Below are 6,576 nucleotides of genomic sequence, written 5' to 3' on the forward strand. Positions count from 1 at the left end.
GGTTTAGACCTGGTTTAGTCCTGGTTTAGTCTCCGTTAGTCCTGGTTAGGTTAGTCCTGGTTTAGTCCTGGTTTAGACCTGGTTTAGACCTGGTTTAGTCCTGGTTTAGTCCTGACTCACCCGTGTGTAAAAAAACCATGAAACAAACAGACTGTGAAAGATGAGTCGCGATATATCGAAGGACGACTGTAGCTCAATGTCAGATTCAGATTCAGAAAACTTTATTGATCTCATAAGACAATTCATTAGCAGCATCTCAGAGCAGTTCTCACTTCTCACAAACACAAACAAACACAAACACAGTGTGTCAGTCCATTACATCCACCAGTGCAACTCTAGAATAAACTACAAATTACAGAGCAAAACTTTCAGAAAACTGCACCATTAGAGTTTAACAACTTAACAGCAGAGGCACAAAAGAATTAGAGAAGCGGTTGGTCTTTCGTATCGGAGCAGAAAACCGACGCCCTGAAGGGCATCAGGATCAAATCAGGAGCCAGAGGATGGACGGACTGAGCCACGAGACACTTGGCTTTGCTCAGCACCTGCTCCTCCCACAAACAACTCAGCTCCGTCAGTTTGACCCTGTGATTTTCCAGCAGGTTTTAACAATGTTCTGAAGTTTGTTTTTATCCTTCACAGACAAGGATTGAAACCAGCGAATAAAAGAAAAAGTAAAAAGACTTTCCATAAAAGAACAATAAAAATGGTTAAGAATCATTTTGTTCACATTAGAAGAGTTCAGTTTCCTCAACAAATATAATCTTTGCTGCCCTCGTTTGACGACGCTTTCAGTGTTTAGGTCAAATTTCAGTTTATTGTCCAGATATTTGTAACTATCAACTATTTCAACATCATCACCGTGGACGACACTGACACTGTGGGAAGGTGCACGTCTAAAATCAATCACCATGTCTTTAGTTTTGGCAAAGTTCAAGTCCAGGTAGTTTTCCTCACACCACTGGACAAACTGCTCCAGCGCAGGACCATGATTTCCCTCAGATCCTGAAAGCAGCGACACCAGGACCGTGTCATCCCAATATTTGATGAGGCGTCTGTTTTCCTCTGAGGATCTGTCCGTGTACAGAATAAAAAGGAGAGGAGACAGAACACAACCCTGAGGAGAGCCAGTGTTGGAGATGGAGGGAGGAGACCATTGCCCATGAACAAAAACACGCTGGACCCTGTTGGTAAGAAAATGTAAAATCAATAAAAGAAGCTGATCTGGGAGATTAAAATCTGAAGCCACAGTCTCTGAATCAGAATGTGGGGCTGCATTTTGTTAAAAGCAGAGGAAAAGTCTGCAAATAAAAGTCTCACACGGGCCCCTGAGTTTTCAAGATGCTTATAAACAGTGTTCAATAAAAACAGTTTTGCATCCTCCACTCCCCGATTAGACTGATCTGCAAATTGTGTTGGATCCAGTTTTCCTTCAGTTCAAAACAAAATGTGAGTCTTTAAAATCTGTTCAAAAGTTGAGCCGTTATAATGTTTGTCCACCAGATGGCGCCAGTGCACTTTGCTTAAACAATGTTATGTGCAGTGAGACAAATTAATTTGAATGTGTAATTTCGTGTTCAACATAGATTAAAACCAAAATTCAGGTTTATGAGATTTGTTGTTGATAAATAGTAATTCTTGATCAGATTAGAGATTGTCATAAACGGTTGAAAGGTTAAAAGGAGTAAAAGGTAAGAACTGTAAGAGCTCATTGTTTTTATTTCTTTTTTGTTGTTGTAGTTTTTACGTCGTGTTCACAAACAAGGCCCAGAAATAAAAGTTGTGAACTGTCAGTATATGAGAGCAGCGTTTGACCCGGGACGCTACACCGGGAGCGTGGACAGACGGAGCTGGAGTCCCGTCGGTTTGAGCTCCCGAGGCAGAAGTGAAGTGGAGTAACGAGTCCCATTTGAAAGTGTTTTGGTTTTATTGTGTGTTTGTTCAGTTAAACATCGACGTGTGTGTGTTGGATTTGTGTCAGAAAAACCTGCGTTAGACGATTGAACAGTTTGGATTTAATATTTGATTTTCTCTTTATCATTTTCGTGACATCGTATTTTATTTTGTTTCCGTGTGTAGAAAATGTTGTCGCTTTTAGAAAGACACTGTAAATAAAATAATATATTCAGTGACTGTGATGTCGAACTTTTGCACCGAATACGAACCAGGACTGATCCAGGTCCAGGACCAGACTGGCTTTGACTCCGCGGGGTCCGAGCCTCAGCTTCGAGCTCCGGCCCTGACATGGGCTCTGAGCCTCCGTCTGGTCCAAGTCTGGTCCCAGTCTGGTCCCAGTCTGGTTCCGGTCTTAGTTCAGGTCTGGTCTTGGTCTGGTCCTGATCTGGTCCCAGTCTGGTCTAAGTCCTGGATTGGTCTCGGTCTCAGTCCCAGTCTGGTCCTGGTCTGGTCCCAGTTTGGCCAGGAAACGGTCGTTATCTGTTTTTTTTTTTTTTTTTTTTCATTTTTCATTTAAACACAAAATCAAAAACTGAAAAAATGAATCATTATCTGTTTTTTCATTTTGGTTTTGGAGACAAATAATGAAGAAAACTGTTGTTTTTTCATTTTCTTATTTTTGTTTTTATATTGAAAAACAAAAACACACGCTGGACTTCACTACTGTTTTATGTTTTATTTATTTCATTTGGTGCATTTGAATTTACTTTTATTACAGACGAGTTTTACCAGTACAATGTCAATTCTTATTTTCTTGACAATAACTCAGATTCTTTTCAGTCCAGTTCAAAATACAGAGTAAAAAGTACCAGAGTAAAATGTACTCACATAAAGTACCTCAAAATTAGACTTAAAGAGGAAGTATTATGCAAAATCATCAGGACATAAATGTACAAAAACATGACACAAAACTGTTCACAGAAACCGGACAAACCTGATGTTGTGATGTGGCTCTGAAGGGGGAGTGACTTAGCACGAGGAGCAAAAGGAGGGAGGACAAAACAACAAAAGGAACATGTTGATCTAAATCTGTTGTGTTACAGTTAATAGTCCAGAGAAGTCACATCCCCGTCTTTAAGTTCACTACTTTTACTTTTGTACTTTGTCACGACTCAAAGTCTCCACTGCAGTGACGACCAGAGGAGCAGAGTTTGAACCTCCTGAATTTAAACCAGGACTGAAATATGGAAACAGTTTCTCCCTGAAGCAGCAGCGAGTGAAGGAGAAGAGGAGATCTGCAGAATCTGCGTCATAAAAGGAAACCAGACCCTCCCCATAGTCCACAAACACCCCGACCTTCTGAGGAGCTCTCTGAGGAAACAGACGGACAGAAGGGACAGTACAAGCTTTGTACTCATATTTGTTTCTTAAGATGATGCACCACAGTCCATGTTCAGGACTTAAAGCGATGTCATTCCCTTCCTGTTGATGGATTCTTGGGCCACTCCTAAATCCCAGTTTGTTTTCCCTTTGACCTGAACCTCAAAGTAAAACCTGCCTGAAGAAAAACTTTGTTTTCCTAAAACATTAACAGCAAAATCAAACCTCAGAGGAGAATCTGGGAGTTTCTTCTTCACATCAGTGCTATAAACCTGTTTGAGATCTTCAGACAGAGCGAGTTGAGGATGATTGGTGTCTGGGTCCAGAGTCACCTCCACCGCACTCTGCTGCGCTCTCCTCAGCTCAGCTTTCTTAGACTCTGAGGCCAGTTCTTTAAAGTGTTTGTTAAACTCCTGAGGGAGACTGTTCTCCAGCTCAGACAGAGCCCGGGACACACTGCCCTCACACGTCTCCGGCTCAAAGTTCACGCTGCTCCACTCCTTAAGCCCAGCAGGGGGCGTGAGTGCAGGGCAGCGCTGTAGAAAGTGGAGGGGGTCTTCAGAGCGTGAGAGACGTTGGGCCTCAGCGCTGCTCTGCTCCAGATCACAGATCTCCTGCTTCAGCCGCTGCAGCAGATCCTGGGCTCGTCTGTGGCTCCGGCTCTGCTTCTCCTGGAGCTCCTCTAAGAAGAGGTCCATACTCCTCTGAACAGACTGCATGAGAGCAGTGAAGACCTGCAGCCCCGCAGACCTCTCTCTGACGGCCTCTGTCTCACTCAGCTCCAGGAGCCTCTGGATCTCCAGGATCTTCTGCCTCCTCTGCTCCACCATGTGCTGGCTCTGAGCCTGAGTCTGCAGCAGAGAGGACCTCCTGCGCTCACACGCCTCCTCCAGAGACAACAGCTCATGGTTCTTGTGCTTTAGATGGACACACACGGTACAGACGCAGCTCTGGTCAGTGTCACAGAAGAGCTCCAGGGGGCGCTGGTGTGTGGGACACATCCTGTCTTCCAGGTTTTCCACAGGCTCCATCAGCTGGTGTCTTTTCAGCCCAGAGACTGTGAGATGAGGCTGGAGGTGGCTCTCACAGAAGGAGGACAGACACACCAGGCAGGACTTGAGGGCCTTCAGCTTGGGCTCAGAGCACACGTCACACTGCACCTCTTTAAAGTTGGGCTTGACCCTCATAGAGCTGCTCTTCTTCTTCTGCAGCTTAGATGCTGAGGACCACCTCCTTCAGGAGCGTGTTGACCTTGAGCTGTGGTCTTCTGTGGAACATCTCATTACACACAGGACATGTGCAGGGTCCATCAGTGTCCCAGGTCTGAGAGATGCAGCGTCGGCAGAAGTTGTGTCCACATGGAGTGGACACTGGCTCAGAGAACACCTCCAGACAGATGGAGCACAGGAACATCTCCTCAGAGCTCTGGTCTCTGGTGGAGGACATGTCTGAAACAGAGCAACAATAGTGACTCAGACTAAAGTCAAGACTCTTATTGTGACAGGAAAGAGGTGAAGAGCTTTTATTTTGGAAGGCTTCAGGAGGATGTGGTGAGGAAGACTGGACTAGAAGAATAAGTTTGTGTTGTGACCATAGACTGTTTGTGACTGATATCGAACACGGTTTAAGGAAAAGGCTGAGACTCAACGTCACCATGACGACAATAAAAACAACAGAACGTCATTTGAGCTCAAAAACACCACAGTGTCCTGAAGATGACATCGCCGTCACTTTTTCTAAGCACAAGTGTTGAGAAAAGGTCACATTTGATTTGTTCACAGTCACTTGTTGTTGAAGTTGTGACTCTTGTGATCAGGTGGTATCTGGGTGATAAGAGTCAGGTCTGTGGAGATGCGAGCTCAAAGAAACAAGGCTTGTTTTTCACTGCAATAAACACAAGCAAAAGGAAACGTGCTTTGACTGAAGTGAATGTAACGTGAAGAACAAAACATGAAATAATCCAAAGTGTGTGGAGTTTACAGTCACTCACTTAAACCACTGCAGATTTTAAATGAAGTTAAACGTGAACCCATCCTGTCATTAACAAGAACTCAATAATAATAATAATAATAATAATAATAATAATAATAATAATAATAATAATAATAATAATAATACATTCATGTGAGTCTAAAACATCGTCTTATCAGTCACGTCTGAAACAGGAAGAAGTGTTGGAAAGTGAAAGTAAAGTCGTGGTTTTACTCTCGTCTGTTTGAACAAAACTAATGTTGAACTGAACCAAAGTTGTAGTAGTTAGTAGTAGTAGTAGTAGTAGTAGTAGTAGTAAGTAGTAGTAGTAGTAGTAGTAGTAGTAGTAGTAGTAGTAGTAGTAGTAGTAGTAGTAGTAGTAGTAGTAGTAGTATTAAAGCAACACTGACCTGTAGTTTGTGTGTTGAGGGTTTGACTCCGCTGAGGTGCCTTTGAGCAAATGCAGAGTGTTTCCTGGTTCAGTGTGTTTGAGCAGAGGGAGGAGCTGCTGTGTCCTGCCCTCCTCCTGTCTCTGTGTGTCAGATGCCCCTCCGTCCTCCTGTCTTGTGTGTCAGATGCCTCCGTCTCTCCTGTCTCTGTGTGTCAGATGCCCTCCCAGTAAGGACCAAGCAGAATAAATAAACAGTGGGTTCTTCGCTTGCCATGAGGCCTGACAACAAATCCTTCGCTTGGCACTTTGAGTTTGACTTGTGAGAGGTTATTTAAAATCAACACGTCCGGTGAACAAGGTCCTAGTGCACAGGGGTCAAACATAAGGTCCAGGGGCCAGATCCGGCCCTCCAAGACCTTTAAATGTGGCCCTTGGCTGATTTTCTACTCAAATATTTTAATGATATTTTTTATTAAAATGTTGTTTAATTTTCTGTGGTGTTTATCACAGCAGCGTCTCCAGCGTCTCTGTACGTGCCCCTCCCACCAGAGCAGCACAAATGAAGACTTGTCTCTTTCCAAACGCTCTTAAAGGACGATCGTTTGACTGTTGACCGTGACACCCTCATCAGAAAAAATGTCCAACATGAGAAAAGTGGAGCCGAGTGCAGGATTTACAACAAAAATTGACTTATTCCTGTTTACAGACAAGTTCATGTTAAAACTTTGTGTTGAATTGCATTTTTTTTTCTTAAAGTTTCAGGTTTGTTCATAATATTATAAATTTTGTAAAAGAAAGAGTTCATCTATTAAAAAAAGATTTCTGTAATAGATTTGTGTTTCTCTGCACAAATATTTGAACTTATTGTTATTTTTGGTGGTTTTATGACATGAGTTTTCTGATCCGGACACTTTGGGATCAAAGTCGGTTGGACACGA

The 6,576-nt window shown here is 43.1% G+C and overlaps 1 pseudogene; it reads right to left on the reverse strand.

The window, feature by feature from the left end:
- Positions 1-2,617: 2,617 nt before the first annotated feature.
- LOC129412592 (E3 ubiquitin-protein ligase TRIM21-like) lies at positions 2,618-5,771 on the reverse strand (annotated as a pseudogene).
- Positions 5,772-6,576: the final 805 nt, after the last annotated feature.

This window comes from Boleophthalmus pectinirostris, unplaced genomic scaffold, assembly GCF_026225935.1.
Source record: "Boleophthalmus pectinirostris isolate CB_2022bp ecotype Guang Dong unplaced genomic scaffold, ASM2622593v1 HiC_scaffold_9, whole genome shotgun sequence".
Classification (NCBI taxonomy): Eukaryota; Metazoa; Chordata; class Actinopteri; order Gobiiformes; family Gobiidae; genus Boleophthalmus; species Boleophthalmus pectinirostris.